The following is a 25,435-nucleotide window of genomic DNA, read 5'->3' on the forward strand; positions in this document are numbered from 1 at the left end:
ATATTTTTAAGGTAGAATCAAGTGGATTTGCTGAAGTTTAAAAGTGAGGAGTAAGGGGAAAAGAGGAATCGAGGATGATGCTGAGGTTTTGATTAGGTATATGACAGTGACTTTTGTTGAGGCTGAGGACGGGAGGAGCAAATTGGGGAGCAAGGGATGTAGAGCTGAAAACATCTGGGTTGCCCTAATTTGAAATACTGGTTACATATCCAAAAGGAGATGCCGTTTAGGTAGAGATTCTGTCTCCACTCCTTACCCACGCCCTCCCTGCACAAGTACGCACATATGCAAGGCTTCTTTTAGGAAACTTCTTGCCTGACTGCGACCGTGCGATTCCAGTGTGGCTTCAGCTTCCCCAGCCACAGAAGATCTGATGCTTCTGTGCCTGCTGGTACCCATGCCCTAGTCCCCTGGCCACAGTGATTAATCCAAGGGGTAAACATGTGACCCAAGAGTCCTTCATTGGGGTCGTTGGAAATACTGCGTTGGAAAGAGCCCCTCTCTTTTCCCTGGAGAGACTAGTACATGCTCAGAGCTGCCTGTGCTGTGGTTTCTGCGCCTGGAGGAATCTCATCTGAGCAGTAGCGAAGGATGCCTCATCTCCCCGCTGTTTGCTACACTGCATCCCTTGGAATGCCAGTTTCAAAGGTGTTAAAGGAATAAAGTTTCCTTTAGTCAAATAAGTTTAAAGAAAGAAGGGTCTTTCTTTAAACAGCTGAACTTTTCAGAGCCTTTAATATTGAATACGTTTTGTGCTTTGTCAAGAGTGGGATTAGTACGCAGTGTTTCCCAAATCTACGTGACAGTGGAGGCTTTTTGTTTGTTTTTTTAAGTGAGACATCTATAAATATCTCTCAGTAGAAACCCAGCTTGAAATGTTGCAACAGGTTGTCATTTTCTTGGGGGTGGGGGTGAGGATAGGGTTGTTCTTTCTTTCTGGGAAAACCGGGGGGCTCTGTATTACCTTTGTTACTTCTTGATGTTTTATAGGTTATTAAGGAGACAACAGCCTTTTTTCTTCCAGCATTTTAACATGTTAATACCAGACATTATACTTAGGCATGAATTTTGGTTCAGAGACTTGCTCAGCATCACTGCAATGAGGAGTCACAGAACTGACCCTGAATGTACTTTCTCTGTATTTTTTCTCCTCTGCTGGTGTTTTCTGAGGGTGAGTGAGTGTGTGAGTGTGTGTGTGTGTGTGTGTGTGTGTGTGTGTATTCAGGATAACACTTAAAACAGTTATTTTTGTCAAAGTGCTGCTGAACACACCCCTGGCGGCTGATGCAGCTCAGAGTTGAATAGTGATTCTGGTGTTAAAGGTTACAGAAATTTGTTAGAAAAACTTGCAGCTCATAGTGGCTACCTCAGGCAGAGGGTAGAACAGAGTTAGGGGACCATGGAGCTATAGGTCTTCCTGCTTCGAGAGGTTGCTGGAAATAGCATCTTGGTTTCTCCACTCTCATCAATTCACTTATACCAATTAATTACTTAGAGTGAATGAAATTGTGTGAACTTGTACTCACTCCTTGGCTGTCTCTCATGCTTTGGTGATTGTGGTAAGGATAAATTGCTTTTTTGGCTTTTGTAAATTCTGTTTTCTGCTATGGACTGCTAATCATTAACGCCTAAATCAAACAGGGAATTTGCAGCTACTCAAGTTAAATAATCTCCGTGTTCACATCTCTGGGTTCTCGTCCCTTTTTTACTGTCCCAGATCCTAGAAAACTCATTCTGGATTTTGTTATCAAAACCTTTTCAACTAGATACTTGATATAATATTATTTTATTAATAATCTAATTCTTTTAATTAATTAATTATTTATTGTCATTTGCTGAGTTGGTAGGTATTTATCTTGTGATTTCTTTAAAAAATAGCTCTGAGATGGACCTCGATCAGTCCCATTCTGTGGCAGTCTACTAAGAATGATATTGGGGTTTCTGGAATGTTCTGAGACAAAGGTCAGCTGCTTGCAGACCTAAGGGAAAGGATTTGCTGGCAAGTGTTTAAATGGCCAGTCTTGACTACATCTGATCAAAGTCGGGAAGTGAGCCGTTGGAGATGACGACGTCTTCTGAATCATGAGCAGCAGTAATCTGAAATCATAGACTCTTTCCCATCTCTTCTGTCATCTAATCTTCACCACAGTCCTGTGAAATATCCCTTCTTTACAAATGAGGAAACTGAATCTTACATCGGTTCAGATACTTGACTGAAGTCATACAAATAAGCTGATCTGGAAGATAAACTCAGGTTTCCTGTCTTTTCAGTTCATTTCATCGTTCTGTGTGGGTTTATATATTTTTCTTTCAATGAAATTTAGAAAGGCTTGTCTCTCTGGGAATCACATGTGCTGATCTCTGTGTATGTGTGTGTGTGTGTGTGTATTTTACTTTTTTTTTTTCTTTTTTTTTTTTTTTTTTTCTTTTTTCCGTTTAAACAGTTTGAGGATGTGTGTGTATTTTAAATTGCAATTTATGTTGCAACTTGTAGTTTGGGTTTTTGTATTACTGAGGCCTTTTCTGTAGATGGGTAGTCAATCTGTGAGAATCCTGAAAGCATGAAGTTCTGTTGATTTGATTTCCTTATAAGATAAGGAATGGATAATAACTCCAGGGTTTAAATGATAAGGATGTGTAAAATTATGAAAATGAAATGAGGTTTCTGAAAATTCTATATTCTCGAAAATGTCATTAAGCAGTTTCCATTTTGATGCAATGTTTATTTTTTTTTTTTGAGACAGAGTCTCACTTTGTTGTCCAGGCTAGAGTGAGTGCCGTGGCGTCAGCCTAGCTCACAGCAACCTCAAACTCCTGGGCTCAAGCGATCCTCCTGCCTCAGCCTCCCGAGTAGCTGGGACTACAGGCATGCGCCACCATGCCCGGCTAATTTTTTTTTTTTATATATAGATCAGTTGGCCAATTAATTTCTTTCTATTTATAGTAGAGACGGGGTCTCGCTCTTGCTCAGGCTGGTTTTGAACTCCTGACCTTGAGCAATCCGCCCGCCTCGGCCTCCCAAGAGCTAGGATTACAGGCGTGAGCCACAGCGCCCGGCCGATGCAATGTTTATTTAAAAAGATGCATTTTCTAAGAATGTGTTGGTGCTCTTAGTTTTAATCTCTTTGTGATTTTCCGAAGCTGCGCTTGAATGTGAACAATTGTTTAAACTAATAAAGGAGAGAAATAGGATGGAACATTTTACTAATTCTGACATTTTACTAATTCTCCCCAAGTGAGAGATGATATTCAGAGAAATGGTATTCAGAGACTACCTATACAAGGAGGGGACTTACGGTCCATTGCTAGCCTGATTGCAGAAAACTGAGCACCTGAGTGGCCACATGCGCTGTTCCAGGTTGCCCGCTGTGGACTGGTGGGGTGAGAGCTGAAGCCACGAGCCCATTTTCAATATGCCTTCCTTCCCCCTGTGCTGGCCTCTGTAGTTTTGCTTCTTGTCTCTAGTCTCCACATCCCTTGCAGGCAGTTAAACTCATTCTATGTAGAAGATGTGCATGTCTTTTATAGGAAGGGTGTGCGTGCCTGGTGGGGTCTCCCTTCTGCTCTGTTACTGTAATGGTTGGTCTCCTGACCATTTCCATCACTTCGGTGTAGGCCCCTAATTGCTTCCAAACTTGCCTCCTTGTCCAAGTTCATCCCCCTTCCACCTAGAGGAAAAAAGAAATAAAAACCCTTCAAACACCCATGGCTCCCCTATCCCTAGCTTTCAGGTATTGTTTTCTGGTCCCTCCCCCCCTTTCCAGCTGTTTCTCCTGCCTCTCCTTGTACTTTAGGAACTACTTGCTCTCTTGACAATTATGGGCTTCATCTCTCCAGGCTTGTGGGTTGTTGCACCACCCGAAGACCAGAATACCACCCTCTCCCATTCCCTTCAGGACTCAGTGTCTGTGTGTGCTTCCTAGGAAGCCCTTCCAGTGACAACTTCTCTTCACTACCCTCCCTGAACCCCATGAGAGGCTTAAAGCCACATGGTGGCAATGAGTTATGGGCTGTGGTCCCAGATTGCTCGGGTTCAAACCCAGCTTCCAGCTGTGTGACATTGGACAAGCCGCTTAACTTCTCTGTGCTTCAGCTCTCATCTGTACATAATAGTATATTATTTGTCTCCTAGGGTTGTTGTTAGGATTAAATGGCTTAATGCATGTAAATCATTCATGAAAATGCCTGCACAAAGATCCTATTACTTATTATTTATATTTTTAATCTATTATTACAAGCTTTTATTAAGCCTGAAAAACTAGTCTTATTCCATTTTTATATCCTTAGGTCCCTTTTATAGTACATAGTATAGTACATGGTAGTCAATAAATGTGGTTTACATGAATAGGTGAATCAAAACAATTAATAAACATCCAGCAATTATTTTAGCATTTGTCAAGTTATACTCTGCTTTGTTCCAGAGAATGATTTATTTCACTCACTCTTTTAGATGTGCCCTTTTAGGAACAATGAATATACACAAACTTTAGTTTCTATATCTTCCTCAGAGTCAGGAACCATTTAGAATTTCATTTTGAAATTCTCTTTCCACTAACACTTATAGTTTTGGCTTAGTTGCCCTTTAAAAGGCTCTTTAAAAGTGTATAGATTAAACCTAAATATATTGGGTTTCAATAAACTATGCCTGCTCTACTAAATGAAGTACTTACCTGTCGGGCAGTTATTATGTTAGATTATGATGTTATAAAGTTTAAGAAAATTAATGCTTATCATTTATTTGCCTTTTCAAAAATGTAGAGATGTCCAAAATATATTTCTTTACTTCCTTATTGTCATACATCTGTAAGTTAATAAATGTCTTACTGCAAATCAACCATGTATCTATTCGAAATTCAAATGTTGGTGGTTCAGCTCCCAGTATTTGCTCCCATATATTATATTTTCACTTCGTATCATTTCCCAAGAACTGTTTAAAACTCATTTAACATTATGAACTATCAGAACCTATTTTCTTTGTGCATTTCTGTTTTGTTATTTGTATTATGGTAATTGGTCACGTTTCTTCTGATCTTGATGATCTCATCTCTCTATAATATAAGGATGTTGGAAGTAAAATGAGATCTAGACCAATTCTTAAAAAATGAATGTCAAGTTAATTGTCTTATCACACAATGGTATAACCAGCCAACATCCTCTAAAAGATCCCATGTCCCTAATGGCATCATTGACATCTGAACTGTGTAGTGTTGTTCTCTGAAAGGTGCTATAGAGAAAACACAAGTGTGAAGGGCGATTGTGGTGGTTGTGGGTCAGAGGCTCTTCAAGTGGAGTGAATGAGACCAGCCGGGAATGAGAACAACAAGTGAATGATTCTTTTGTTACATCGTGAAATAAAATACTAGAAAATGTTCTCTTCACAAAGAGTGCTATTTGGTCAGAGTGGACATGACATAATGAAGAGTTTTTGCAAACTTTCATTTAGTGACTAATATTTTTAGCTCAGTAAAGATATGAAAAACATTTCTTCAATCAAAAAGGCTTAGAATACAAAGAAAGGTACTATCTATTATAGCTATAAATAGTCATTAACGTGACAGGAACATGATACTCCATTTGCTATGACTGTACACTGCTAAGTTTTATCAGCAGAACTTTTGCCCCCTGGTAGACTGTCTTATGTACAGGTTACTTGTCAGATCAGTCTACGTATTTTTTGTGCATAAGATGTAAATAGCATGCAGGTTATTTCACAGATGGCCCTCGTAGTTCTGTCTTTACATGTTAGTTTTACTGAAAAGAGCTGGTCCTACTTTGTTTATTTCTTGACTGGTTTTATTAGGAGAATTTATATTTTTGGTAATGGTTTTGCCATTATGTCATTACCTATGAGCAAATATAAATTGTTGCATTTATTTTATACGAGCAGCTCAGAAAATTTTATTCTAATGAAATTGTTTGTGCTCAACACTTTTCCAATGAGTGGACCATTGATTGGATTTTAACAACTGTTTTGATGAATGAGTTGTTTTGTTTATGAAATAGGATTTCACACTTAAATGTTGCTCCTGGGGTTGTGCTATTTTTATTTTTTATGTAACTTCTGAAAATTATATAAAATGAAAATAAACAGCACATAAGTTTTATATGCTGAAAACTGAAGGGTGATCCCATTATTTTAGAATTTGAGTCTCTGCCAGTGTTAATCCTCCCTTAGAGGACCCCTAAAGGCTATATTATAGTTTTGATGGAATTCGTACATTCCATGAATGAAAAAAAAAAAACAAAAAAACACAGAATTCCTCTTCTTGGCTTTTATCATTATCCTGGTTCCCGTTTATTCCCCTACTAATATAACATAAATTAAAATCACCACAATAAACTCAAGGAGGTGAAAATCAAGAAGTTGTTGCTTATACTATTAGACAGGTCAATAGAATCACTACTCCCATGCACACCCACAGTCTCTTAGCCTGGGCTGGGAAGGAAAATGATTTCCTATCCTTAGCCAATAAACCCTCTTGGGAAGTCATTTGAATATGTGAGTTCTGGACACTGTAGATAAATAGCAGGCTTCTAGCTAGCATATGAAGGTAGTGTTAGGTTTTCCTCACCTCCCCCCTCCCTCTTCTCTTCAGTGAGATTCATGGAGGGGCTAATTGGAATCTTCCCTGCCACAAAGTTATCCCCTTTAATATAGCATAGGGAAAGGAGGTCTTTTTCCTTTTATAGATCCTGGCTGATCCTTTTTGGGCTCACTTTGATTTCTGTCATGGAGTCTGTCCAGTTTTCAGTCTGCCTCCTTGTGTGGTAGATATTAAGGTATTAGATATTTCAGCTATTCTTCTTTGATTAGAATAGCATCTCCTAGCAGTATGGCCTTAGGCAATTTTGTGGTATTTTTGTCTATAGTGTCCAGTATCAGTAAGGGCACAGAAGCTTCAGTTCTTAGAAGGGTCAAGTTTGCCTCTGGCTGGGAAGAGGGCATCAAGATGCAAGGATGCTGATGCAGACCGAGGACAGTGAGTGAGGGCTTTGCACCTTCAGTCCCACTCTTGCTCTGTGTGACTTTGGACAAATTACTTACCCTTGTTAAATTTCAATAATCTGTGCTGTAAGGGCCCTTATAAAGATTAATGAGGTATAAAATAAAAACACTCTTAGCATAGTCATTTACTGGCACATGCTCAGTATGTGGTAGAGGTTGTGGTGATTTCAGTAAAATAGAGTTGACTATAGATGCCTCCCTCCCCACTTTATAAGATCCCAACATCATGCCCATTCTGCCTGCGTTGTTTTTGAACTTAAACTGTCAGCTTCATTATTTATTTTGCTCATTGTCACTTTTTCCTCCTTACAAGTTCATTGCTTATCTTCTTAAGATGTTTTCTTTAGCCTTACTATAGTCAAAAGACTATTTTCTAAATAAATCTAAAATAGAAATTTGATTGAGCCTCTTAATCTGACCCTCTCCCCAGGTAACCCAGTGGGGCAGATCTTCCTTTAGCCTGTCATTTATTTTTCAAGCTACATGTAAAGAAGGAGAGGGTGTCTTGGTGTCTAGTTACTTCTAAAGTCAATTTCCATTAAAATCTTTAGTGTTCAGTGTATATCTTAATGTCTGTTGAAAGGATTATTGTTTTTTTTTTTTTTTTTTTTTTTTTTTTTTGAGACAGAGTCTCACTTGTTGCCCAGGCTAGAGTGAGTGCCGTGGCGTCAGCCTAGCTCACAGCAACCTCAAACTCCTGGGCTCAAGCGATCCTCCTGCCTCAGCCTCCCGAGTAGCTGGGACTACAGGCATGCGCCACCATGCCCGGCTAATTTTTTTTTTTTCTATATATATTAGTTGGCCAATTAATTTCTTTCTATTTATAGTAGAGACGAGGTCTCGCTCTTGCTCAGGCTGGTTTCGAACTCCTGACCTTGAGCAATCCGCCCGTCTCGGCCTCCCAGAGAGCTAGGATTACAGGCGTGAGCCACCGCGCCCGGCCAGGATTATTGTTTTTGAACTAGTGTTTATGTCACAACATTTTAGGTATAGAATATTGGTTACCTGACAACCCTCAACTTATAGGACTTTATGAATGACTAGGAATGATCTGATTAGAATGTGTTGCTTTTGGCTAAAGCCCAAGAATGTTGGGTCATTCGTTTAGGGTTTAATACGTAAAAGAGGCCAAAGACCAGAGGCAGAGGTTTAATTCTTAGATAGGCCAGTTAGTGTAGCTTTGTTCCACAACTTCAGATTGAACCCCGATCCCTGGCCATCTATATTTGAAATGCATGCCATTGGCTGTGAGAGCATTGGTCACCCTGGCCAGGGGATAGCAAGGTTCAGAAGACCTTGGGCCACTCACTACAAAGAGAAATCCAGAATGCCCCGTGTGCAGGATGGTCAGTAGAATCAACTTCTACAATAAATGCTGGAAAAGGCTATTAAGGAAGTTATTGTTAAAATAAAAAGCTGAATAAAAATTTCTAAGTGACAGATAAGGTTCTAGAGGTCAGGAGAGTTAGGAAACTCTGAGATATTTAAGTTCTGACCATGTAATAAATGATCCCATTGCAGAAACTAAGGGGAAAGTACCAAAAGGAGTGAGTGTAACAATGTGGTAGTTTTCTAATGAACTTGAATCTTAAAAGGAAACACACAAAAGATAGAAGACTCACAGTCAAGGGGGACCTGTGGTCACGTGCTGTCAGGCACTCTTCTGAGCACTCTATGTCCTTATTTGACCCAGGATAACTGTATGAAGTGCTGTTATTATCGCCTCTTTACAGAGGAGTAAACTGAGGCACCGAACTTTTGGGTGTTTTCTGTAGGTCACACTAGTTAGGTAGCTGAGCTGGGATTTAAATTGAAATAGTCTGAATCCAGAGAGTTCTGAGACTTGCAGAAGATGCCAGGGACATTATAAAGATTGTTAATATACATATTTAAAACTAGAAGAAAAGAATATAGTTGCATCTGAGTGGAACTGGTGGTGAGCATAACCACAGAGCATAACCCTTTAATTCCTATTGTCTGTTTTTTATTTACACATACGTACACACACAGACACACACACCCAGAATGTTAAAAATACTAATATGTTGGAGAAGTAATAACAAAGACCTAGTTTTTCTAAATGCATTTAAACCTCTTAGCCCGACAGAATTTCTTCCTAGGGTCCTGAGAACATTATGGATACAGATTGTTCAACCGTGTCCATGATCTTTGAGGAAGCACAGAGAACAGAAATCAGAAATAATACTGGAAAGGTGGAGGGGGCACATGTGTACCTTGGTGAGGAAAAGGCTGGAAAGCGTTGCTTAAAAGACGTTTCTATCTTTAAAGCTTACTGTGGTTAGTCGTCTAAAGTTGCAGTGAGTTTCTTCATTAGCTGGGAGAGGCCACATTTGGAAGAATTCAGGGGTAAGATGTGAGAGACTTTGGCATAAGGATATTGTGGATGGGACAGGAACATCATGGGGTGATTAGATCATTAAGATTTCTTGAGAGAAAGTGACTTAGTATCTATGAAACTGGGCCTGAGATTTATTTGGATCTTGCATTTTCCATCTGTGAGGAGGTCGTTTAATCTCATTTTCTGATGAAGAAACTCAGGTTCAAAGAAGATGAGAGAGTGACTTTCCAAGGCCACTCAGTTGTTTGGTGGCAGAGGCAGGCTGGATGCCTCCCTGCTCTCTTCCTGCTCTTCTCTTACTGCACATCACAAGGGGATGGGGCCATTGGGAGTCTCTAGGAGGCAGCACCAATTTGGGGCTAGGCCAACCCAGGTTCAAATCCTAGCTCTGTCACTTACTCTGTAACCTTGCTAAATTGTTGTGAGGAAAAGGTGAAAATGAAGTGCTTTAGCATATAGGAAGGGCTAAGTATATGTTCTCTTTCTAGTAAAGCCTGAAATCTTTCTTTATTTTACATACATATTATTACTGATAAATTTTCCAGCATCTCTCAAACCATGACCAAGAAGTTTCATTTTTGCCTATTTTTCTTGTTGGATAATTTTTATAAGGACTTTTTTTTTTTTTTTAATAGTTTCACTATATGCAAAAACACTGTCTAGGGTATTTAGGTGAAGGATTCAACCACAGGGTCTTTAGAAATCCTTTCCAGGTTTGAAATTATGAGATTTAATTCTTTTTGAAAATGATGCCTTCTAACTTTCTCCTCCTCCAGCTGTGTACCTAGTTTACTGGTTACCATGGTAACCACACTCTAATAATCCTGTCAGGAAATATGATGCAACTATCTGTCTAATCTTATTTTCCAGACATAAAACAAGCACACAGCTTCCTTCTAAGAATCCTTCTAAAGCGCTCTGGCACTACTCCTTATTGTTCTGATGCTGTGTGAGATTGTACTTGGAGAAGAACACACCTCATGGGGTCTTTCCTCAATTTAGAATGTTTATAGTATCCAGTGACCAATGTGTCACCTATGTGTTTTTCTGCTCACTCTGCTGTGGTTGATGACATTTTGAGTAGTTTGAACTGTGATTTTTAAAAATGCAGAATAGTGGATTCTATGGGATTTAAATTTCTTTTGGATGTAAAGGATCTGAGGTTATTGCTAGGATAGCTATCTCAAATCAGTATTTCCACTTTTTTTTTTAAGAGCCAAATTTTATAAAACATCCCTCTGCTGGCTCATGAGCCATGGGTAAGTTTGCACCTCCCCAGCCCCCTGCCTTCCCCACCCGAGGACAAATGGGATCCCTGGGAAGACCCCCTTGAACTCCCAGCCTCCCCACCAATCTGTGCCTTGACCCTCAGAAGCAACCTCCTCACACCTCTTATCCCTGTTTATGTCAGTCACCATAGGAAGCCTGGCCTCCCCTGTCATCCCTCACACCTGTGTCCTAATCCTCATTTGACTCTTTACTTCAAGTTTTCTAATCCTGCCTCTCTCCCCTTGGGAACTTGTGCGAGAACTTGTGCTGTCACAGTCAGCCACACCCACCGCCTGCCTGTGCCTGTGCCTCCGTATCCTTGGGTACAGTATCCCATCTCCATCCCCACACCCTACTCAAGGACACTGCTGCATGAAATACCCCCCCCCTTCCTATGTCAGCATTTTTCTTCTCTGGACCAAATTCCCACTGGCATATAAGTGATTATTTTTCCCATTAAATAAAAACATCCTCTCTTGACTCTGATTTTTCCTCCAGCTGCTAACTACTTTTTTTTTTTTTTTTTTTTTGAGATAATCTTGCTCTGTTACCCAGGCTTGGAGTACAGCAGTATAATCATAGCTCACTATAGCCTCAAACTTCTGAACTCAAGCAATCTTCCCAGTTCTGCCTCCTGAGCAGCTGGGACTACAGACATGCACCACCATGCCCAGCTAATTTTTAAAATTTTTTTGTAGAGTTGAGGTCTCCATACAGTTCCTAGGCTGTTCTAGATCTCCTGGCCTCGAGTGATCTTCCTTCCCCTCCCCAAGTGCTGGGATTATAGAGGTGAGACACCATGCCCAGCCTAACCAGTTTTTTTTCCCCTTGCTCTTATAACAAAATATTTGAATGAGCTTTCTGTATTCATTATGTATAATATCTCCTCTTGCATTCTGTTCTGAGCCCATCACAGTGTGGGGGGTGCACCCTTCTTTCCTGTTCCCACTGGTGCTGCTCTTGTCAGGGCAGTGACATTCCAATGCTCAAGCCCATGGTCAGGTCCTTTTACTTCATCTACTAGCAGTGTTTAACATCATTGATTCTGCTTTTCCATGAAATACATTCTTCACTTTATTGCCTGGACTTCCCTCTCATGGTGTCCCTTCTCTGGCTGGTCTTTTGGAGTCTCCTTTGTTGGTTGTGCCTCAGGGTACTTGTTCCTCTTCTCTGTGCTCATGCTTCAGATGTTATCTATGTGGTAAAGACTTTTCGTTTATATCTGTAGGCTGGCTCTCTCTCTTGAACTCCTTTATTAATTATGTATGTATATGTAAATAAATGAATGAATGAGACAGAGTCTTACTGTGCCGCCCTACGTAGAGTGCAATAGTGTCAGCATAGCTCACAACTCCTCGGCTCATGCTATCCTCCTCCCTTACTCTCCTGAGTAGCTGGGATTGCAGGTGCCCTCCACCACACCCAGCTAAATTTTTTCTGTTTTTGGTAAAGATGGGGTCTTACTTTTGCTCAGGCTGGTCTAGAACTTCTGACCTTCCTTAAACCATCCTCCCACTTCAGCCTCCCAAAGTGCTGGGATTATATGTGTGAGCTGCCATGCCGGGCCTCTGAACTTTATCTGGCTGCCAGCTGTACATCTCTACTGGAATGTGTCTAATGGGCATTTCAAACATAACATGTCCAAAAGGGAGATCCTCATTCTCCACTCATCTCCAACCTAACCTGCTACCTCACAGTCTTTCCCATCTCAGTTAACATCAGCCTATTCTTGCACTTACTTGGGAGAAGACATTTGGAGTCATTCTTGATTTCTCTTTCTCTCATACCCTGTCAGCAAATCCTGTAGACTCTACCTTTAGAATATATTCAGAGTCGATTTCTTATCACCTGTGCTGGTCTGAGGCACCATCATTTTCAGCTGGACTAATGGAGTGTCCTTCTAACTGGTCGTTCTGCTTCCGGCCTTATTTCCTTCAGGCTGTTATCAGATGTGCTCAGATCATGTCACTCCAAAGTGATAACTGGGACTGACATGACATTTTGAGCTCTCCATTACCCTCTGACTTCATGCCCACTTCCCTCCCATTTGCTTTCTGTATTTCCTCCACTCTGATTTCCTTGTGTTTCTTGAATCAGTCTAGGCCCACTTCCACCTCAGAGCTTTTGCATTTGTTCTTCCCTTTTCCTGGAATTCCCTTTCACTTCTCAGCCTGTGTCCATGTGCCTGGCTCCCTCACTTCCTTCAGGTCTTTCCTCAAATGTCACTTTTTCAGTGAGGGCGTCTCTGTCCATCCATCTTAACTTTCAGCACCCCTCCCCAGACTTTCTGTCTCCCTAGCCTCATTTATGATTCCTTAGCATGTAGCATAATCTAATAGAATATATATTTTGTTTATTTATCTTGGTACTTATCTCTTCTTTTACCTACTAGAGTGTAAGTTCCACGAGGCCAGGGACCTTTGTTTTGCTCACTGTTAATTCCTAGGGCCTAGAATATAGCTTTTGTCATGGTAGAGCTTTATAAATATTTGTTAAACAAAAAATGACTGCTTTTTGCTCTGAGCCTTCTTTTGAATAAAGTCATTATAAATCTGCTTGCCACAAATCACTAATAAAACTATTTTATTTCATGTTTTCTTTTAAAGTATATTTATTATACATGTCAAATTGATTTAAGACCATAATAATAGGCATGGCAGACAGAATGCAAATAGAGAAGAGTTCCTACAGCTTTTCACGCTGTTTCATTTAAGTGAGTACCATTCTTTGTATGGTTCTTTCTACATACCTTTGAAATATATCAGCTTATTTATTTATGTGTATCTTGCCTTATTACAAAAACAAAAAGGATTTAAGGGGGCTGGTTAGAAATGTGATGATGTAAGGATGCTGTGACTTACCATGCTGTTTCAAGTGCTGGGTGATCTAAAGAGATAGTGCATTATTTATGTCAATAATCTCCTCTCCAAGAGGTACTGATATCTGCCTATTGTGCAGTTTGCAGTATTCCATGCCAAAGTTTTTGTATTTATTATTTCAGTTCTGCCTCTCTTGTTTGGGAAATAATGTCTCTAGTCTTCCAAATGTAAGCGAATTTATATTCTAAGGCAAAAGCTATTGAGTGTTTGGAAACTTCTCAATCAAAGCCAAATTAATCATACTTATCTAAATTTAGCCATTTGATATTTTACTAAAAGTCCATTGATTTTGTGCCCCACTGACTACTTATTGCACATATACTGTAAAGCAAAGGATAATACCCACTCTGGTGCATTCTGGTTTTCCTTAGTCTCATCATTGACCAGAGTGAAGAAGATTCAGAGCAATACATATTTCTACTTACTAGTAGAACTATTTACTAGTAAGTTTTTTAAACATTCCATTAAAAAATTAAGATACTGTAAAATTTGTATTTTTTTAGTAGGTTGTGGTTCTCTGAGCTTTTTTAAAAAAACATTTTTATTTGAGAATTATTTTAGATTTATGGGAGAATGGCAAAGATAAAATAGTCTAGATAGTTCCCATGTACCTTTTACCCCGCTTTCCCTAATGTTCACATCTTACTAAACTGTGGTAAATTGATCAAAACCGAGAAATTAACTTTGGCATAGTACTATTAACCAAACTACAGAACTTCATGTGGATTTTTACCAGTTTTTCCACTCAAATCCCTTTTCTATTCCACAGCCCAATCCAGGTTATCATGTTTCATTTACTCTTTGTCTCTCAGTCTCCTGCAATCACTAGCACCTCTTTCAGAGCTTACATGTGTAGAGAAGGGAGTTAGAGAAAGCTGTAGTAAAGTTATGAGAATGTGCAGAAAGTCCTCACTCAACATCATTGATAGGTTCTTGGAAACTGTGACTTTAAGCAAAACAACACATAAGTAAACTACTTTTACCGTAAGATAATTGATATAAATGAGTTAAGATCCTACTCCTTATTTCTGGTCACAAAAACATCACCAAACTTCTACATAAAGACCCAAAGCTGTTATAATAGTAAACATCGAAGTAACTGTGAGTTATGTATATATTTAAGAAAGATTAATACAAATAAGTAAGATAATTGTTTACCCAATTTTTGGCGTGTAAATCTGCTTGAAGAGAGCAGAGAGACCAGGAAGCGACTGCAGTCACAGTGGTGGTGGGTTCAATAAAGGAATATATGTTTGCAAACTAGAAGTTGTAAGGAGCCCCTCCTACCATCTCACAGTTGAAAATCAAACAAGAACACATGTGGCGGGCTTGCCGAGCACTTTAATACCGCATCGTTTATTGTTGTGCATTTGTTTGATTAGCATATGCTTGGCAGATTTTTATTTGACAGTAACATGTATTCATTCATTCATTCTTTTACAACCTGCTTATTCCAGTTCTGGGTCAAGGGTGGCTGGAGCCTTTCCTGGAAGCTCAGGGTGCAAGGTGGGAGCCAGCTCTGGACGGGATGCCATCCCATCGCAGGGCACACTCACACCCTCACCCACACCAGGACCATTCAGACATGCGATTCACCTGATTTGCACGGCTGTGGAATATGGGAGGAAACCAGAGTAGCCAAAGAAAAGCCATGCAACATAGGGAGAATGTCCAAACTCCACACAGACAGTGGCCCGAGCCTAGGAATTGATTTTTCCCCTCATCTGTGTTATAACCAAAAAAACATTGAATGAAATGAAATTATTCGAGTATGTGCTGTTCAGGTGTAAGGCAAGTAGAATATAGGGGCTGGGAGATGCTCTGATCCAGGGGCCACAGATAAATGGCCTTATGGGCTGAATGTGGCTTATGTGGTATTGGAAATATTTGAATTTGTGAAAATTTAGTGATTAGAAGATTTTCCAGAAAAATCTATATTTTTGGCTTCTTTTCAAGAAATGGGTGGCCGCTGCTATGCTGGGTCTGTGTTCACTGCTGGGATGATCATGTCGCCTGAGAGGGGGGTGTCCCTTCTCCACAGGCAAATGTGTTCCAGCTCACCTTGGATCCTGCCCTCCCAATGCTGCCCTGACCCAAACCAGCACCCCCATTTTGTAGATGAAGATGCCCCAGGAGACCAGCACAGTGGCAGAAAGCTGCCCTGCCTTTTCAGGCCTTCTTCTCCTTTGGTCTCAGAGAGGGCACAGCCCATTTGGTAAGGGCTCCTCTCTAGGACAGCAGAGGTGACGGCTGAAACCAGACGCAGTATTAACTCCCCTCATGGTCCAGCTCCACTCTTAGTATTTTTGCTTGTTTCCTCAAATACCAGAGTTTGCAAACTGCTTCCCCAAGGCTGCATTTGCTTTGTAGTTGCTTCCCATTGAGTTGTGCATTGTTACTACACTATTATAAGTGGTTAAAAGTTAAAAATCAGGGGATGAACCTGAAGATCCAGATTTGTGACTTTTGAGAAATCAGATGACCCGGCAGCACTGGGGCCACATTCTCAGGGGCTCTCAGGCTGGGGTTAAGGCTGCCCCCACAGATGGTCACAGGCTCACCTGGCCCCTTGTTCCCGGCATTTGAGTTTATAATATTTGCCTTAGGTTTTTAAGTTGAAAATCAGAGAAGCCCCAGGAGTTTTTGTGTTTTTTAATAATAGTTATTCTTCACAAGGAGTTACTGAAATAACTCCTTCATGTTCTTGTGAAGAAAGGGAATTTGGAACAGGGACTTGTGATAAGATCAGAGACAAGATGTGCTGAAAGTTAGCCATCTGATTTTGTGTTCTGTGGCCTGACCATCTCCCCATGCATGTGCTGTCAGTTCTGTTTATGCGACCTAAGGTTTAATAACGGACAGATATTAGCTTACAGTGTTCCTCCTTTCATGGGCATTTTTGTTTAAACACAACTCAAAGCACACTATATTTAAAGAAGGAAGTGGAAGCTACTATGGCAGAATTTCAGGCATTCACTGGCTGGTATTCCTGTAATCCCATCCCAGGAGTGTATAAGCATAGAAACGAGAGCAGAGCATTCCCTCTTTGGATTGTTATAGAAACATGGAACAAATTATTGAAGGGTATTGCATGTGTGTGTAACTCTAAAGGTCTAGATATGTGTGGCCCTATATGGTGGCTGCTAGTCACCTGTTGCCACTGAGCACTTGAAATGTGCTTGTCTGAGTTAAGATGTCCTGTAAGTGTAAAGTACATCCAGGTTTCAGAGACTTAACTATGAAAGAAAGGTTGTAAAATGTCTCATTAATAATTTTTTTATATTGATTACATGCTTAAAGTATAATGTTTTGGATATATGAGGTTAAAGAAAATACTATTAAAGTTAACTTCAACTTTTCTTTAAAATGTGGCTATAAGAACATTTAAACTTACATACATAGCTCCTATTCTGTTTCTATCGAACAGAGCTACTCTAGGTTCTGCTGTATTTTATAGAAAGGGTGAGCAGCCTGTTTTCTAGGCCTTGGTAAAGTGCAAAGAACAAATGTGGATGGGCTGCAAATGGTAAATTGTTTTCACAACTCTTGGCTTTATTAATAAAGTTTATACTTAACTGCTCACTTCATAAGTGGATTTTTTTCCTATTCACTATTTTCATGGCACAGGTTTTCATTATATTAGTCTCTTCTTGATGTTCAGTATTTATTAAAACCCATCAGTGGACTAAATGTTTGGGAAAGTATTGGACACCTTGAATTTTTACAGAAGTTGGGAGCATATATATTGAGTACAGTAAAGAGAGTATATTCATCTACGGGTTACTACATAAATGACCCCAGGTAACAGGAATTGGACAAGTGAGAATGGGCGCAGTCACTAAAACTGATGTGATATGGGAAATGCTGACCTGGCCATGTTGCTCTCTTTCTTTGTGGTTTTCAGGTACTTGCTGGGTACTTTGTAAATTTTTTTTTTTTTTTGAGACAAGGCTAAACTTTTATTATATGCCTTCAAACTTCAGTAGTATTCAAACTTTTATTGTATGGTTCTGGAACTTATTAAACTTAGTGTAAGATTAATGTTTATGACCCAGGGGAGCATCTGTATAAATTAACTACTAGAGAAATTCTGATGGGGAAAAATAGGGTATCAGGAAGAATTGATAGTTTGTGTGGCCTTTATCCTTTCTGTTTTGGTCATGAAAGAATTGGGACCCAGAAGCTGGGAACTTGGGCAGAAGGCCCGTTGGTGGCCTGCTCACAGATAACAATGCACAGATTGATGAATTTTTTTTTTAACAGTTTATCTATTTTCTCTATGTCTGTTAAAGACACTACATCAGTCATTCTCTGGTTCACACCCACGTCTCTTGTGCTAATAGAAGGCAAGTCTTGTATTTCCTGCTTCTTTCCACTGTTTGACTTTGCTTGGCAGTGGCTTTTCAAATGATTAACAGAACTCTGTCTTGCTACAGTAGCTCTCTGTTACCTATGGACAGTTTTATTACATCCATATCAATCAGATAGCATACGTAGGAATGCTTTCCAAGCTAAAATCCCTTTATAATTGCAAAGTCTTATTACTAACCTGACCATGCCTTGACATTCACTTGATTTCATCACAGGTCCCAGCCAACCCCTCCTGCCATCACCTTTTGGTAGGTGTGGATGGTGCTTCTGTAGGGCTTCTCCTGCCACCCTGCCTGGATCTCAGCCAGTATCCTGTGGCCATCAGGAGCCTGGCTTTTCCCACCAAGTACAGTTTCTGGCTGTCCTACTCAGGATACGACAGCCACTCTTTAGCAGGTATCCTCTGATTCCTGACATATGACCCTCTCTTCCTGAATTATTATAATATTAAATAATATATAACTCTCTAATAATAATAGAGGCTAACAACTGATTGTTTACTATGTGCTAGATGCTCTTATAATTGATTTGCTTCTCTCAGTAATCCTAGGAGATAGACATTGTTCTTTTTTTTTTTTTTTTTTTTTTTTTTTGTTTTTTGAGACAGAGTCTCGCTTTGTTGTCCAGGCTAGAGTGAGTGCCGTGGCGTCAGCCTAGCTCACAGCAACCTCACACTCCTGGGCTCGAGCGATCCTTCTGCCTCAGCCTCCTGAGTAGCTGGGACTACAGGCATGCACCACCATGCCCGGCTAATTTTTTATATACATATCAGTTGGCCAATTAATTTCTTTCTATTTATAGTAGAGACGGGGTCTCGCTCTTGCTCAGGCTGGTTTCGAACTCCTGACCTCGAGCAATCCGCCCGCCTCGGCCTCCCAGAGAGCTAGGATTACAGGCGTGAGCCACCGCGCCTGGCCTAGACATTGTTCTTATGCCCATTATTCAGATGATAAAACTGAGGTGCCAGACGGGTTAAATGACTACCCCAAAGGCTTAGGTTACAGTCTGTCAGAGAGTGGATCCTGAGCTTTTCACCACACTTGTTTTCTGATCTTTGTTTATGTTGTTTTCCTTCTTTCCTGCCACCTGTATAAATATTTCTGGTCTTCAAATACAAGTTCTACTTCTGAAGTGACATTGTCATTAAGGACTCCAGGCTACACTCTTATGTATTTTTATCCCCCTCCCCCATCTGAAACAACTAAAGGATGTCCTGCTTGCCTCTGTGGTTTATCTATCCTTGTATTGTTTATTTTTCCCAGTTGACTTTTTGTGTATCAATCCTGATTTTCCAAACTTTATTGTCAGTACTTCTAAGATAGGGGTACTTTGTATGTTTCTCATAAATTCTCCAACATAGTTAGCATGGTAGCAAGTAGGCTCATTAAGAAACATTTAGGAACTAGGTATGGAGAATTTGCTGCAGATCTTGTTGGTTGACTTGGGCTAATCCATTCACTACTTTCTTCATTTACCCTCCAGAATGGGGATTATTAGTCTGAGTGGTTCTTAACCAGAAGCAGTTTTGCCCTGCAGGGGAAGTTTGGCAATATCTAGAGACAGTTTTTTGTTTTTGTTTTTGTTTTGAGACAGAGTCTCACTCTGTTTCCTGGGCTAGTATACAGTGTTGCGTCATTATAGCTCACTGCAGTTTTGAACTCCTGAACTCAAGTGATCCTCCTGCCTCAGCCTCCCAAGTAGCTGGGACTACAAGTGTATACCACCTAATTTTTAATTTTTTTGTAGAGATGGTGGTCTCGTTATGTTGCGCAGGCTGGTCTCAAACTCCTGGCCTCCAGCAGTTGGGATTACAGGTATGAGCCACCATGTCCGTCTTGGAGATAGACATTTTTTATTGTCACAACTGAGGGTGGGATGCTACTGGCATCTAGTGGGTAGAGGCCAGGGCTGCTGATAATGCACAGATAAAAAAATTACTTGGTCCAAAATGTCAGTATTGCTGAGGCTGAGAAACTCTGGTCTAGATATAGCCATATGACATGTTCTAGCCAACTAAATATAAGTGGATGTCTGCTTGACTTTCTAGGAAAGTTTTGCTTTCCTGAGTCAAGAGCTGCCACTTCCTGTGTTCAACTCCTTCTGCCTTCAACATGGGCTTGAGCCTGCAGGTAGGATATCCATCCATGTTGTGACCAAGAGGCAACGGACATGAAGATAAAAGTTAGTATACTAAGGATGGTGGAGTGAAAAGATAAAAAGTATTTGTTTGTTTTTTTCTTATTTGTAGTCAGAGATGAATTCCTAAGCTAATATACCATAAGAACTTGAGTTGGTAAGGACCTAAGTTTAGTGTCTCACCTAACCAGAGCCTTCCACTCCAACATTTCTGGTCACATAATGCACTGCTTATGGAGGGAGTCTGATATTGTTGCAGATCTATGACCATTTAAAAGTTCTCCCTTACAATGAGTGAAATTTGACTCATGAAGCTTCTTCTCATGGACCTAGTTTTATGCTCACCTGGGATTTACCTGGACAGTCTCTCCCACACTCTCACAGTCACTGGAGGGTTATCCTGATCAGGTTGGCATGTCTGCTGACAGACACCTTCTTCCAATATTCTGGAGGGATGTACATATAGAACATAATATCCTCTTCTGGGACAGGTCTTCAGAGCCACGATCTAAAGGCAGGCCCATCAGTAAAAAGAGGGGATGTTACCTTTGCAACCCCTAAGCCCTTTGGATTCCTACCTAGGACTTTGGAATCAACACAGGTATCCTATGTGCCTCTGATATTACGACCACATTAATGGGCTGAGAAAGGAGCTTTCAGTGGCATGAGTGCCTTAATCTGTCTTGTGTGTCTTAGATGAGACACCAGGAATACTGCCTTCCTCTTGATACCTTATTTTCAGTCCAGTTCATAAAGAAGTGCCACAGGACCTCTCAGAGTAAATACTTGAGATCTATCATCTTGACCTGCTACAGTATGGGATGCTGCTTCTGCTGAATATCTTTTTTTTATTTTTTATTTTTATTTATTTTTTTTTATTTTTATTTATTTATTTTTTTATTAGTACTGCCTCTATGGAATCTTTTTTTTAAATTAAAACATTTTTTAGGGCTGGGCGCAGTGGCTCACGCCTGTAATCCTAGCACTCTGGGAGGCCGAGGTGGGCGGATCACTCAAGGTCAGGAGTTTGAAACCAGCCTGAGCAAGAGCGAGACCCCTGACTCTACTAAAATAGAAAGAAATTAATTGGCCAACTAAAAACATACAGAACAAATTAGCTGGGCATGGTGGTGCATGCCTGTAGTCCTAGCTACTCGGGAAGCTGAGGCAGGAGGATCATTTGAGCCCAGGAGTTTGGGGTTGCTGTGAGCTAGGCTGATGCCATGACACTCACTCTAGCCTGGGCAACAAAGTGAGACTCTGTCTCAAAACAAAACAAAACAAAACATTTTTTAAATTGTAGTAAAAAAAACACATGAAATTTACCATGTCAACCATTCACGTTGCTATGCCACATGTCTCTAGAACTTTTCCATCTTGTCTGCTGATTCTCTTTTATGGCAATGTAGGGTGAGACATATCTATATTACATACATATTCATTTACTGCTTGCCCTGCTATTTGCACCCCTCCCACAAAATGCTCCTAGCTTATAGTGCAAGGAAAGAGGTTCTTTTGGCTGGACTTTTCCTTCCTCTAAGACTTCTTGGGCCAGCCATACAGTGAGTTTGCTCAAGTTCTCGTACAGTCTTTACAATCTCATTAGTTGGAAGTCTAATTAGAGGTGGGTTTGAAAAATGAGAGATTTGGTTTAAAGAGAGGGAATGTCTGGGGACAGCAAGGATTCTTGGTTGATAGGGTATAAAGCTCACCAAGTAACTCAGCTGAAAATACTCTCCCAACCTAGCACAAGAGCCCAGCATGGAAAAATATACACAAGGTTGTTTTTCCTGGCAAGTCTCCCTCCCAAATGTCCCATATGGTAGCGCCCTTAGTTTTTAATGCCCTTTGGCAGCCAAGTCCTTAGCTTGCTGGAGCTAAATCTAGGTGTTGGGTGCTGTTTAATTTTGAGTTAATTGGGCTTTTTGCTGCTAGAGTCTTCTGCGGTGGTTTCTTGAATTCATGAATTAGTCATGAAGTTGTGTTTACCAGGCAAGCACCCTGGCAATCTGTGGTCTGTCCAGCTGATCTCCTTTTGGAAGGATGCTCTTTGTGCAGACTTCAGCAAAACGACAGTGGGAAAAACGGAATCCTCTTCAGGGACCCTTTAATGGCAGCTTTAAAAAAATTTTTTTATTTCCAGCTCTAATCTTTGCAGGTGGGTTTGGGCCTTAACTTCAGAATGGCTACTTTATTGGGGTTATCTATGGGGTGGGATGGGGGCTGTGTTCTGAGACTCGAAAGAAGTGGTTGTGTTGTTTTTGTGGCAGCCTATAAAGGATAAGGAAAGTTGGTTATTTGAATAAATTTTTCTCACGAGGAATCACCTCTAGAATAAACTAAATTAATTGGTTAATTGGAATTTCCTAGGTAAGTGGTTGTCCTAGGTAAAGGTTGTCAAGTTCTGTTTCCTTTTTACAATTGTGAAGGCATTTGAAATTTCAGATTCACAAATACCACAAACAGTCTAAAAGCACATAGATATTTGTGGTGTTATTCTAATTATTTAATGTTTAATAAGCCTTGAGAGGCTGTAGATCACTCCATCATGAGTAGGGGTAAGTCCCTCAGCTTAGGGTAAACAACCTGTAATTCTGTAGTTAATGAAATAAGAAGCTCTAACTACTTTCTTAAGTTAGAAGTACCTTTCCAACAATTACATGGTAAATGAAGTGAACAGAACTATTTAAGTTTTAATCACTAAGGTTAAATTAATGTAGTAGAGCAGGCACATTACTTTTGATGGAATATTTATGATTGCTTTAGATTTCTAGATGCGAGCATCTCAGAGTTTGAAATCATACACTTTATGACTTTATGCCAGTGCAGGATGGACCTTTATAAACCTAGCTGGTTGTAAGCTTTTAGCCCGTAAGCTTGGGCTGACTTGTCATTTATACTAGTTTTGTCCATAGAAGGAGTATCACAGAAATGCCCTACATGCATTTTAAAAGATCTTTTTGGTAATAAAAATTAATAATTGTATTATGTCTTGGCTGCTGCCTTAAAAACATCAGCAGTGTCACATTGGCTTTATTATTTTCCCATGGAATAAAAGATGAATTTCACTTCTGGGTGAAACATTATAATTGTCTTATACTTTGTTTCTGGTCATTTAAGTAGGTGGTAGGAAAGAAGTGGATGTGTCACGGTAGGAGAGGTGTTACTTTAATGTGATGTGAGAAAAATATATCGGGTTTTCTGGGTGTTAGAGCACATGCTATAGATAAAGAAGAATCAAAATTAGAAAATCAATTAAGATATTACCTATTACACTTAAAACATTACAATATTTATAAAATATTTCATAAAGTATATAAAGTGGTCATTATGAACTTTCCTCACCCCAGGTCAAGCATAAGTCCTTTCTCAGGGAAAAAAATCATTTGGTAAATCCCTCACCCCACAATAGTTAGGGCATCTACAGTCATTTTATTATAAAGAATTGCTGTATGTGTGAAGTAAGTACTAAATAGTCACTAGCTTGTGTGAGAATCTGTAACTTTTTCAAAGCTGAACTCCTAGCAGACAGTGGCAATGTGTACCATGTATTTCTGAGAAATAATGCTTGGAAATGCTCTGCAAAACAGAAGGACTTAGTATGCATATAATTTAAGAAATATAATGACTCGGCCAGCTGGGCGCAGTGGTGCACACCTGTAGTCCCAGCTACTCAGGAGGCTGAAGCAGGAGGGTCACTTGAACCCACAAGTTTGAGAACAGCTTGGGTAACATAGTGAGACCCCATCTCTTTAAAAAATAATAGTAATAACAACTCAAGGAGGATCCAAAGATGGGAACGGTTATGGATTCTCACATGTTAATGAAGGCATTGTACTATAGAAATATCTTAATTGTGGCAATTTTATTATATGGTTCTTGTGACCAACAATACTAATCATTTAGTCCAGTTTTGGAAGCTAAATGTGAATGTATTATCATGCTATGTACGATTTGTTTTGTGGTGTTTGTGCATTTATTATTGGGATCATGGTTTGTCCTTTTTCTGCCAAGATAGAGCCTGGGCACCATGGTCACAGGCTTCTTGGGTGCTATTAAGGGAAGGCTCCCTCTTGGCTTGCCCTGCTGGGCAGAAGTCTGTGAAGGCCATTATGGCTAAGAGGCTCTCCCATTTTGGCCAGAAAAGGAAGCCGGAAGGACTTGGACTCACTGATTTGTGCTGACACCCATTCAGCCCTGCTGCTGGAAGCCTTTAATGTACTCTTCAGTGAGTTGCTGTTTCAGAACCGCATGACAGGGCACACTGATTTCTCAGTCGCACGCTTCTCTGATTGCTGGCTTATTCTAGCTCACTGAGGCCCATTCTGCCTCTTGATAAGGACGTCCTGGCAGATTTGACGCTGGACCCTGAAAGGTAGCATCAGCCATTAAGCTGGCCCAGGACTCGAAGATAAACATGAAGATACTCAACAGAGCGAAACTTTGAGGCTGGCACACAAACTCTTGGCGCAATCTAGCATTTCAGGCACGCTGGTTTGTGTTTGGAATTTGAGAGGAGGCACTCTGATGATCCAGCAGCCATTGCGCTCCAATGGCATGCTGATTTTTTTTTTTCCCTAACACTGGAATTGCCTTCCCTTGACTATTGTAGCAGAGAAACAGAAACGGGAATCATTTCCTGTGGGCACCCTATGTGCAAGTGGGCGGAACCAGGAAGCCAACCCAGAGGCATTTTTCTCATTTCTGGATCCAGGAGTGTGTCTCTTCCCCTTAAGGGTATTGAGCCAGTTGCTACGGTATTTCCTACTGTGTAAATTGAATGTTTGGCCAAATCTGGCTGAATGGTTTAGTCTTTTATAAAAACTAAAGCAGGCCGGGCGCGGTGGCTCAAGCCTGTAATCCTAGCACTCTGGGAGGCCGAGGCGGGTGGATTGCTCAAGGTCAGGAGTTCGAAACCAGCCTGAGCAAGAGTGAGACCCCGTCTCTACTATAAATAGAAAGAAATTAATTGGCCAACTAATATATAGAGAAAAAATTAGCTGGGCATGGTGGCGCATGCCTGTAGTCCCAGCTACTAGGGAGGCTGAGGCAGCAGGATTGCTTGAGCCCAGGAGTTTGAGGTTGCTGTGAGCTAGGCTAATGCCATGGCACTCACTCTAGCCTGGGCAACAAAAGCAAGACTCTGTCTCAAAAAAAAAAAAAAAAAAACAAAAAACTAAAGCACTCTTTCAAAAAGATGAAAAAAATGGAAAAAAAAAACATTTTAACTTGTTTTTGAACATTGCATTATTTGCCTAAATGAAGTCAGGCATGTTAACAGAGTAAAAGGGAGAACTTTTTACTGCAGTTTGGCAGGGCCTGTCACTTTGCAGGTGTATCAGTGTCCAAATGGGGGGCTGCCAGATAAGACAGCATGCAAGAGGTTTCCCCAGAGGTGGGCCACAATACAGTCAT

The 25,435-nt window shown here is 40.4% G+C and overlaps 1 protein-coding gene across 7 annotated transcripts in view; it reads left to right on the forward strand.

Moving 5' to 3' along the window:
* The window catches only part of CARMIL1 (capping protein regulator and myosin 1 linker 1), a 318,790-nt gene that overhangs the window by 52,204 nt on the left and 241,151 nt on the right, over window positions 1-25,435 (forward strand). The window contains exon 1 of one of the 7 annotated variants that reach the window (XM_076010504.1): window positions 21,299-22,178. The exons of the other annotated variants lie outside the window; for them this stretch is intronic. The gene's annotated coding sequence lies outside the window, so the exon portion shown is untranslated. Of the gene's footprint in view, window positions 1-21,298; window positions 22,179-25,435 lie in introns of those variants that run through there. 7 annotated transcript variants of the gene reach the window in all.

This window comes from Microcebus murinus, chromosome 15 (assembly GCF_040939455.1).
Source record: "Microcebus murinus isolate Inina chromosome 15, M.murinus_Inina_mat1.0, whole genome shotgun sequence".
Lineage (NCBI taxonomy): Eukaryota > Metazoa > Chordata > Mammalia > Primates > Cheirogaleidae > Microcebus > Microcebus murinus.